Below are 12630 nucleotides of genomic sequence, written 5' to 3' on the forward strand. Positions count from 1 at the left end.
TTGGATCCGTATTTCATCACCGTACGCATGCCTTTTCCTAGTATAATTTAATTAGATTATTAAATATTTCTGAAACCATTGGTTTTTGTATAAAGTATACCATATATTGACAGCCAGTGATCTATAAATACACCCCTTTAAACCTTATATATCTATAACCAATCATTTTATATAAGTATATTTTTTGTGGCCTCCGCTATTGGAGGCCTCTCGTATTCCCAATTTGTTGTTATCAGGGTCTTTGTTTACAAATAAGTTTTTTTAAATTTTTATCTTTATTCTTCACTCACTTTCATTCTTCTCGATTTCTTTTGTTTTTACCTTTTTTCCTTCACAATATCTTTCAATTTGTTCTCTCATTCCTTCTTGCTTTCAGCGCCTTCCTTCCATCATCTTATTACTCTTAGGTGGCTAGGTACATTTCTTTTATTCTTTATTTTATTAATCATCCTATATTTTTTTATATCACAGTTTTCTTATTTTTGGGTTTGACTTTTTTAATACAATACTACTTTATTCTTATTCTATTTTTAGTTTATTTTTCCTATTATTAATTGACTAGTTATTTGTGCAGTTTATTTTGTACCTAGTTATATATACTGTTTTATTTCTTTTGACAATATCACTCACCACCCTGCGTATATAAATATAGTACAAATGACGTAAATTAAAACAAATAAATTTATTATCTGTTGAACTGTCAAAAGGTATTTGTATTATGAAATCATTGCTGGTTAAGCGTTTCACTCAAAAGTGAAGCCGTTTAACGTTAATTCTAATTCATGTTAACTCCACTGACGGCTTTGTTGCGGGTGCGCGGATTGATTATCACTTGCAGCACGTCGTGGTTGGACAAACAAACTTTCGCCCGCTCGCGTAACATGTTGTACGGTATAATTTCAAAATTATTTTACGCTCTTCGTAATATTTGTATAACATGTTTTATTTATATTTTCTATTAAAATTGATTAATTAATTTTATTTGTTTTTGTATATATTAACACACCTAATTATTTGAATGTCCGAGAATAGCTCTGTCTATTGACCATATATGGGATTCGTAAACCAACTCCGGCAACATTTTTGATCAAGACCTTCGTCTTCAAGTATTGTGGTATTGCAAGTCCTAAACCTTACGAATTTAGGAAAATTAATTTAATCAACATTGGAACTTTTAACAGAACTCTTTTTGATCGTCTAAATATTATATATATATTTTTAATATGTTTTAATTTTGACTCTACTCTGCTCCGCAAGGTGTTAATAGTTGTGGAGAAGAAGCAGGAAGAAACTCCACAACAACACATCTTTTAATAAAGTATAATAATAAAGATTTATCAGATATAGCCTATATAAATCAAAACAATCAGGCGACATAACTGCCAATGATTCTTGTCATTTAAATATTCGTTTTAAGTGTTATTTATTGAATAATAAGCCTTTTTACATCAATTTATTTTTAATATGCGTTTCTAATTTTGTAAATGTTAATCCAATAATGTTTTGCGGAATTTTTATTAAAAAATCGGTTAATTTTGGCTTCGTAGAGCACTATCTCTGTCGCACGAAATATAACGACTGACAAAACGTCACATAGATAGTGTGGGACAGAGATAACGCTCTACGAAGCCGAAATTAGCGATTAGCGTTTGTCTCTTTCCAAAAGTCGATGTGCAATATTTACCGCCAAGTACTGTATCTGAATTACCCAATAATAAATAAAAAGGTCTATTATGTAAAAATTCGTTAAAAATCCTGCCACAGTGTAATGGATTTTTTAATTGACATCATAGCTATTTTTATTTTTTTTTATGTTTGGAGCAAAGACGTTACGTTTGGGGTAATTTAGTATTTCGGTTTTTAAATATTTCGTGATGTTTTTCTTTCTTATTTCTCATTATTCTTTTTGTCCTTCACATATTCTATCTTTCATTATTTGTAAATCTTCTTCCATGCATCGACTTTCCTTCCTTATTTACATTTCCGAACCACAATTTTAAATGACATATCCGATTTTTATGACTCATTTTTATGTTTATTTATATATACATTTTATTCCAAGCATTACAATTGACCGTAAACACCTTCCTTCTGATATCTTTTATATTTTTTTCTGTATTATTTTTATATCAATTTTGTTGAGTTTTCTCTGAATATTACTCGACCCTTTTACTAACTTTAATTTTGTTTCTGTTAATGGTAGTCTGAACAACTCTTCTACAATAGTCAAAGAATGTACGTCGCAAACTGTCATCACCCATTAGAAACCCTCACAGTTTAAGTTAAAATATATCGTACGCCATGGAATTATTACAGATTTATATACACGAATAAAATAAAAAACTAATAATTTTTAACAAAAGTTGAAAACTATCCGCCAAGAGATGGCGTTACACCAATTAATATTCTAAACGCTGACAAAACGAACCGTGAAAGCGAAGCTAGTCCCCATACGCATGTTTAGAGGGCCAACAAAAATGACCGATGAAAGTTTTGTTTGAGTAGAAATCGCGAGGCACGGCGGGGGGCAGGCGGGTGGGGGGAGGAAGCTGTTACTTGTGACGTAATCGTGTCAATGTCACCCGCGGAATGTGCGAGTAGCGGCGGTGCGTACAAACGTAAGTGCTGTAGGGTGACCATGAGCTAGAATTTATTTTTATACTATATTAATTTATCGATTAAGTTTTTTATACCGGTGAATATATAAAAACCGGTGTTATGAAAACGTCATACTTTATTTTATAATTGTTAGTAAAATAATGACACCTACTCGAAGTTGGCACAAGAAATAAGGATAAACTTGATATACCTTTCTTTACGTTCCATAAAATAGTACATCTTTTATGCGCAAATATACATAGATAGAGATGAAATTCAATAATTCAACATTATAATATTTAACAATAGTCTTATTTAACGTCAGCTATTTAATTTTTTAAACTGTCCTGCTTTGCAATTTGTTATAGTTGTGAAGAAGAAGCAGCAAGAAACTAATTACCATCGGTACTGCCGAAGGATCGAAAAAGAAGCGATTTATAATTATTAATTGTAATAAATTACAAATAGAACTAACTGTCCACTTGCAAGTATGAAAGGAGAGCCTCTCTTACTAGCTAATCTTTAAAACAATACTTCTGGTCACGCAGCAGCTAGCGGCTAAATTTTTGGATTGGATTGCATGGCACGATGATGCTATGCAAGCAGATTATCTATACGACACAAACTCTAAAACAACACATCTTTTAATAAAGTTTAACAAAAAAGATTTACAAATATATACTTTACGATGTACTACCGCCTGTAAATTATTGTTATAAGAACAGCTCTAATTGATTCTGAATAAATACAATGTGTTTGTTGTAAACTCGTACCAGGTTTTTTTAATTGGTTACGGTCAAAGCATTTGACATCTGTCTTGCATGATTTTAATCGATGACCATGTCTATGATGCTACATACTTGCCTAAAATAAACCTAATGTCTCTTGATTTGAAGACTCTGATCGCGTTGAGTTTAAAAAAATCCTTAATTTGATACTAATTTTCAATAAATTAGGCTTTTCTGCCATTCTCCAATGAATTTCACCGGATTAGGAAGTTATCGTCATCTTTGATCTAGAAGCTTCGTCAAGTAACGCAAAGGCCCCTGTCGAGGAAGGGGTCCTTCTTGGTCTATCATAAGATACATATTTAGCATTCCGAAGGTAGCCGAAATGGCGGAACTATGGGTCGATCAATAGCTATAATAAAATCATTACAATCTTCAGCTAACACTTGTCGGTTATTAGCGAGGTGGTTAGCTGCAGTATAAAGATACCTATCTCCCATTGTTTTCTAACAAAGACTCGGAGTTATACAGGTTCGTAGTGTGCGAGACGTGGCTAAGGTCAGTGCTGGGGTTACCATTTTTAAAACAGCCGTTTCCGGGATTATAGCAACCGGATTACGGAATTTTAATTGACAGCTGTCAAAAGAAAGGCGCCAAACGCGGTGACCATAACAATGTGATGCGGAATCAAGTAGAAAGTGAATTTAGCTTTCACATTTTGTAGTCCTAGAGCAATATATTTTAGTGTGATTTGAAACATCTGCGGAAAAATACCAATGACTGTAGTACCGAAGTAATGTCTAATTTTCTTTTTTTTTTCCTGAATATTACTTTCTAACACTACGCGCTAGTCCAGAATGTTATTTCAAGCTGTTGCTAGTGTACAATGTTTAATTAAGCAGTGGCTTTAATTTTGGGTGCTATAAAATTCATTTATAATAAATAAATAAATTGAATATATTAGCAAAAAAAAATATAAATATACAATTAATTATGTTTAACAAATTTTCAAATAGGCCGTCCTGGTATGTGAAAATGATGGTGACCCTAGTCATTGCATGGAATGAGCAGAATACAAATGCACGCAATATTTTAAAATTGAATCCTTGATTTTGTTGATTTAATTGCTTAAAAAAATTAAGAGTAAAAGAATTCGTAATGATATGCTTATATTGGTTATGTATGCTTGTATGGTTATGTAGTTTCGGTAGGCGTCGATAGATGGCGTTACCTGGTTCCCGAATAAACGTATAATCTACCGCGCGGTATCGACATACCTATACATATCGAGCTCATCCTGCTTCACCCACCACACCACCAAGATCCTCGAGAAGCAACCTAAAGGCGTCCTCAATGATCCCATCACAGGATTCACGACCCAAGCGCCGCTTACCACACTGCAGATATTTGTAACATTGCAAGCGCTGGTTCCACTACATCTGTAATCTCTCTAAGTGCGATGCAACAGAACCAAGTACAACTCTAGATACAAACCGATACGTATACGGAGGCGCTTGTCCCGCCTTCACGAACAGCGAGGACGATCCGAGGTAGGATCAGTATCTTACCTTCGACTGCCCCAAAGCCTTACACTCATATAGAATACACTACACATGAACTCATATAGGTATTCTTCCTTCGTGTGAAATACGGAAGCCTATTTTAAATTCATTAATAGTTCACGGACCCTTCCTTTCCTTGAACTTTGTTCTGGTGAAACTGTACAACCTCCCAGGGCTATTACCAATAACTTCATCCAAAACAACAGTATAAGAATTGATATTAATGTTTTATTATCGCCTTCTACCAAAAGATAATACTTAACTAATATTTAGTATATAAATTATTAATTTAACTGAACTAATAAAGCTTTAAAAGCAAAGCAAGTTTATACACCAATAACAGATCACCCTGTATACATATTTAATATTATAATAAGAGGTATGGCCAAGACCTTTGTACTTTATATATCTTAGTCATATTTTTTTATATAGTTGTAATGGAATAGGCGTTTGTCTTCCATCTCATCTGGTGGAAAGTGTAGGTGAAGACGAAGGTGGTACACGCCCATCCAAAAGAAACCACTCTACTCTTAAAGGCTCCAGAGTTCAACTCATCAGAAAAAATAGAGCAGGTCGTTCCAAATCTTGGTGACCCTCACCAACAACGTATGGATGAAACTCTGTTGATATTATTTTTTTTATCTTTTGAATTTCGAATTTTACTCAGATTTATTTATTATATAACAGATTTATAAAACTGCTATGTTTGAGGCATAAACCTCTTCGTTTTAGAGGTCACTTAAATGTAATTGGCTGAGGTAACGGTTGCAACCGGAAGCGAACGCCATCAGCCATAAACAATAACTACAACCTCAACATTATGGTCATCGCTTCCGGGACAATGGCGCCTCTTACAAGATAGTGATGCGACGGACTGTTTTTGTAATAAACATTATAACATTGTTGGAGATATGTCATTGAATAAAAGTTTGTCGAACGTATCAGAAACACTGTATTCAATATTGGTACTCGATTTGGTTCTTGATTCTCTTCTGGATTGTTCTATGTTCTTTGCTTCTCTTGCTTTTGCATTTGATGTGCTTGAAGTTGTGCTGCTAGCCGATCTAGGTTTATTGCAGCCTCATCGAAATTGAGTTCTAGGAAACAGGAGATTCGCAGGCTAAAAACTTACGCTGGGTGATCGTACCCCAGTTACAACGAAGACGCACTCACGTGGAAGGACTATACCCTACTAGTGTAGTGAATGAGGTGTAATGTAAGTTAAGCGAAGCGAGCGTAGTAATTTAACGGTGGTAGTGGTGTAGTTCGCATTGTTTGCCGCATACGCATTTATCAACAGGCTGGCGGGCAGTGCACTTTGTTGCACGACTACCACTGCAGGTGCGGAAGTGGCTAAATATTGGTCCTTTTTTTACTTAGGATGGACTTCCGCAAAGTAACGCCTGAATCTATTAGATATTTTATTTCTCTACTAATACGCTATCACTGCTACTACCACAGTATGTAGTATTTTTAAGTATTATTAAAATTCGGGCAAAGTAACAGTGGGCAGGTCATATTGCGTACAGAACAGCCACTGAAGCATTAAGGTTCTAGAATGGAGACCATGGAGAGGTAATATCAGAGGTCTTCCACCGACAATATTGTGTTAGAACCTTTTTGAGGTCGTCGGAAAACGCTAAATGCAAACAGTTTTCGAACGGTCTTATTAAAAATCTATGAGAGAGGTATATATCCTGCAGAGGGCTTTCTACGACTGAAATAATGATAAATTATATCTTTAAATTAATATTAATATATATTTCGTTAACATAGATCGTGTAATATAAAAATCGTAAGCTAAAAAATCGTATACCCGTCGTCACTTATAAATCAACTTTCGTCCCCTGAATGTGCAATTAAAACAAAGTAGATATATCAACATTATTAATAAAACCACGGATCCTTTTAAAGTAGCGTCAAAGTCAGATGCCGGTGCTCGACTTGTCGGCCATATTGTAAATGTCAACAAGACGTCCTTTGGTAGAAGTGACAATGCGTCAGTGTGAGTCACTTTATTTTCCTCTCGAGTTATTAATGTCGTACAAAATATTTTTAAAATCGATACAGTAGCGTAGCGTTCTCGTTCCGTATTGCCAGTACTGCCAAAATAATTTTACATCAAAGTCTCGCGCGTTCGAATTCAAATTCCGAACGTCAATTTGAATTCGGGCGCCATCTTTGATGTGGTCGCTACCGTTGCGTTTGGTCGTGTAAATTGTTAATAATCTGTACATATATGAGTACAGCATCTTTATGATTCTTGTATATCATTTTCAAAATATATTAATTGTGATATATATGTAATAAATAGGTTTATTGTTATTATTACTGGCTACGATAGCTCAATAGAAAAACAAACATATTTCTGCGTATTGACTGTTAAATTTTTTATCTTTAACTGCATGACTTTAAACACATTTCAGAGTGATCGCTTTATATATATAATGCGTGATATAATTCTTCGATTTTTTCGTATCAGTTGATTCTTTTTAATTACAAATTCATTCAATATTTAATGGAATCAGGCGTTACCTCGCGGAAGTCCATCCTAAGTAAGAAAAGGACCAATATTTAGCCACTTCTGCACATGCAGTGGTAGTCGTGCAATGAAATGCACCGCCCGCCAGTTCGCTGATAAATGCGTATGCGGCAAACAATGCGAATCACACAACTGCCACCGCCAAATTACTCAACACGTGTTTCACCCCTCCACGGGGCATCTTCAGGAGTTATGTTACACCGATTAGTGCCAAACACAGAGTGAGCTCAGATCAATTCATTCAAAGATTGTCTGTAATAAATCGTGGAACGCTAATCAATCTTATATTTTTACGTTGTGTTCTAAAGATCTACAATAAAATGAGTGAACGTGAAGTGATAGCCAAGCAATAGAAGATTGAGATTTGCGATCATAGGTCGCGGTTGCGATAGGACCGCCACTGCTTACAAACATGTCTCCAGATGCGCAGCAGCGCCCTCTGCTTACATACCATACTGCAATCGCCAACCCTAGGCAGGTTGGTGATCGCAGTGTGTTATAATGTAGTAGTGTGGTATTAACCCTTTTCTTACCGCAGTCCGTTCCGCCGAATTGACGTTACTGAACCGAGCATATGCTCCGAACCAAAGTGTGATGTTCGAATTTTCTGATTTGTGTTGCACATTTAAAGATTTTACTGATATATTAATAAAAAATAGAGGTTAGGATAGTTTATTTGGCTGTGATAAATCTTAAAACAGCGATCTACACATAAGCTGACATTACAAGATGGATGCGGGGTACCTCCGGCGCTGGTAACGAAAGGGTTCAATTCGTGCAATTTACTTCTAATGTTTGACAGGTGTTAATTTTTATTTCTATACATGAACACAGATTTACCTAGGATAATGTTATCATGAAAATAAATAACTGAATGTTAAAGTTTATTTGAAAAAGATAATTTAAGTAAGAAAAGGACCAATATTTAGCCACTTCCACACATGCAGTCTGTGTTTGGCACTAATCGGTGTAACATAGCTCCTGAAGATGCCCCGTGGAGGGGTGAAACACGTGTTGAGTGATTTGATGGTGGCGGTTGTGTTATTCGCATTGTTTGCCGCATGCGCATTTATCGGCGGGCTGGCGGGCGGTGCATTTCATTGCACGACTATCACTGCATGTGCGGAAGTGGCTAAATATTGGTCCTTTTCTTACTTAGGATGGACTTCCGCGAAGTAACGCCTGATTCCATTAAATACTAAAGATAATTTAGTTTTCATTTACAAAATTAAAATTGTTAAGTCAGCTAGTTAATGCTGTATTTAAGGTGGTAGCTAACTTAAGCTAAGTTAAAGTTACCCGTTCGATTCGAAAGTGAAACGCGAGCTTATTAACATAAACAATTTACTAATTAGCATTTGAAATAACTTCACAACCGGAACATATTCGCCTGACGAATTCACCGCGCCCTGCACAATCCAGTTTATGTTGGCCAATGCCCGCACCTTTAAGATGGAAATCATTTCATATCTTTGATAATATTTACTTGAAGTTATAGGATCTTATATACCATGGTACAAATCGTTCAGCTTCGTAAAAGAGATCACTCGCCGAATCTAACACAGATGGGTAGTGTTCGGAAAACTTCAAAACATCCTGTACATACTGCCTGTCTGAAGAGAAAGGTCTTTGACCAGACTTGGTCCTTTAAAATGGGCTTTAAAAAGGCTCAAGGTCACCCAAAGAACAATGTAGAGAGCAATGCTTAGAGTTTTGGGGAGAGATCGAATTAGAAATATAAAAATATGCTCATCTGAATTGGCAGTGTGTGGATACATCGCTCGTGTATCCTACAATCGTTGGGGCTGAAAGAATCTTGAGTAAGATTGAAGCTGTGTACCATATATAGACAAGGTAAAATTGATAAAAGCATAGAAACTAAAATATTTGCGGAACTCAACAAAGGTGGGAGAAGTGAGGAATTTATTAAGTAATGCATATAAAAAAATAGAAAAAAGGACTCAAAAACTGATAGCTTGATTGTATTTAGAAATAAATGATGGTAATATGTTAATTAAGAAAAGGACCAATATTTAGCCACTTTCGCACACGCAGTGGTAGTCTGGGTTTGCCTTCTCATATGCATTACTTTATAAATGATAAATGCGCATGCGGCAAACCCAGAGACTGTGTTGAGTAATTTGGCGGTGGCAGTTGTGTGATTCGCATTGTTTGCCGCCTGCGCATTTATCAGCGGGCTGGCGGGCGGTGCACTTTATCGCACTACTACCACTGCATGTGCGGAAGTGGCTAAATATTGGTCCTTTTCTTACTTAGGATGGACTTCCGCGAAGTAACGCCTGACTCCATTAAATAGGTAATATGTTTGTACATAAAAATAAGTAATACGTTGTAAATACAACATTAGAGTAAGAATAATAGATAACGATACTAAAATATAAGATATAGAAGTAGAAGTTAAGAATGTTTACAATTGATCATTAAGGAAGAAATATGAAATGACGACACAGTGTCTCCATGCAAATGAAAATAGATAATAAAAACAAAGTGTCTAATAACGTCGGAGAGCAACCCACGAAACTTCCTACAGACGAAACGCAACGACCTCGTGTAAAACGGCGTAGGCAGAATCCCATTGTTCGTCAACCTCATTCTATATGATGACATAACTCACTAAACCTGTACTACGAAATATAAATACAATAGTTAAAGACACAAAGATAGAAGGTTAGAACTACATTTTTTTAACCTACAGACCACTACAAAGCGCAATCGCTACTATTAGAAGGTAGTTTGGCGATCAGTGTGCTATTATGGTACGAACAGGACGCTGCAGTCCATATTCTAGAAACTTATTTGTGAGCTGTAGAAATCCTATCTAATTCATGTAAAAATTGTGAATTATATAAGGCTGTATCTAAGGTATCGAACCTACCACCTATGATCGCAGTCATCTATTGAAAGGCTCCCAATGCTCCTTTGATAATCAAGGACGATATATTATCCCTTTAAGAATCTTATTCAGGATATATTACATCTAGAACTGGTTGGTAGTTGATCAATCAATTCTATATCATATACATACTGTCATCTTTGGTAGAGTAGTTAGTACTTAAGTAGGTTACTTGGTGTGAGCGATAGCAATGGAACCGAAATTAAGTGACCCACATTGAAAAGAAAAAGGCGAATCATCTAACGTTCACTTCTAGTTAAAATTCACTTAACCAGAGCGCGGAGCGTGAACGAACCGAGCCAGGGTAACTGTGACGCAACGTGACGCAGTTAAACCTTCATTTTTAACCGAACAGCTAACTTTAACTAGCGTTCGAACCAGTGGCGTAGCTATGGTATTTGGGGCCCGGGGCAGATTGGGGCTTGGTGCCCCCCCCCCCCTCCCTAAAGATTCTAAATAATTTCCAAATTCAGAACAGAATGTAGTTAATATGTATTTTTTATTCAAAATAATAATAAATATATATAAAATAACATTAAATGTTAATAAAATTTATTGGGAAAATTTAAAAACGAACATTCCTCGCTTTTTGGCCTGCAAAGTCATTAATCACATTTTCAAAATCAATAGTGTCGACTAGTTCATGTTCTATTGACATTATTTCAAGATTATTTAATCTATTTATCACTAAATAATCTTGCAATAATGTAATAATTTATTATTTTGTCATTTAGGGCCCTTTTAAAAAAACACTTTAAATGTTTTGCGAATGAAAGGCTTGAACACTGTGTATATTATATTTTTGTAACCGTTTATTTTTTTTAATGTTCATATAATTTAACAACTTTTTTAGCACAAAAATAGTAAAATTCGATATTCTTTTTATGTTATTTACTTTAAATTATGGTTTTCAATTTTCTTGTAACATTTCATTATTCATCATTCAAAAAAATTCAAAAAAATTATTTTCAACTTTGGTGCCCCCCCTGCTTGTGGTGCCTTGTGCGGCCGCCCCGCTCGCCACCCCCTAGCTACGCCACTTGATATTACTGTAGATGCCACTGGAGAGATTTAAAATCAATATGAAACTAATATTGTTTTTTTTTTAGTTAATAAGGCCTCCGCTATTGGGACCTCTCCTTCCACCCCTATTTTGTTGGGAACAGGGTTTTTTAATTTCTTAGTAATTTTTTCACATGAATTTTTTATTTTCGTCCTCGTCTTCTATAGTTCACAATATCTTTATTCTTCCTTCTATCATTCTATAATTCCATCTTCCTTTCTCAATCTTTCCATTCCTTTCATCCAACCTCAAACACTTCAGTTGTATTTTCTATTGCAGTATTACAGCTTTATTTAGTTTATTTATTTTTCTCATGTACATCAATTTTACATTTTTTTTTATTTTCTTCTGATATTGTTAAAAAAGTATACTATTCTATCCAAGAACACAATTTTTGTTGATGCTCACTCTGGAAGCTAATTATTTTCGTGCGCTCTTTATAAATCTATATTTGTAAAGAGCAACTGTTGAGTTTCTAGCCGGCTTTCAGCAGAACTGCCTTCCGAGCCAGCGGAAGCTTCCTGTTGGGACAACAATGTCGACACCTCATGTTGATTGACGTAAAAGTGCATGTAATAGCCTATTTGAATATAGAATATTTTGATTTTGATATATCTTTGGCTATTTTGAATGAAAAATTATATATTTGATCTTACAAATACTTATTGAATTAATTTTATAGTACAGGGTGTCACACCACAAACAAACACAAACCGCAAGAGACGCGGAAATGTGTTTTTCCACTGGGTCATTTCTCGGAAATTAGGTCGCAATAGATTACTTCACGGAGCCACAAAGAGCACCAAACTGTATATAAATTATATAAATAAAAGAAATATAAGTAAAAAAAAACTAGCTGTCCCCCGCCCGCCCCGCGTTACTCGCATTGCCATTAGTGAGTGTGATTTCATACAATTCTAAGTAAGAAAAGGACCAATATTTAGCCACTTCCGCACATGCAGTGGTAGTCGTGCAACAAATTGCACCGCCCGCCAGCCCGCTGATAAACGCGTATTCGGCAAACAATGCGAATCACACAACCGCCACCGCCAAATTACACAACAAGTGTTTCACCCCTTCACGGGCATCTTCAGGAGTTATGTAACACCGATTAGTGCCAAACACAGAGTTCTTACTTAGGATGGAATTTCGCGAGGTAACGCCTGATTCCATTAAATATTCATACAATTCATTTTTGGTCATTTTTAAATGTCCAAAAATGA

Source organism: Battus philenor, unplaced genomic scaffold (assembly GCF_028537555.1).
Source record: "Battus philenor isolate CCGP_79_NKW_IND1 unplaced genomic scaffold, ilBatPhil1.0.hap1 SCAF_24, whole genome shotgun sequence".
NCBI lineage: Eukaryota > Metazoa > Arthropoda > Insecta > Lepidoptera > Papilionidae > Battus > Battus philenor.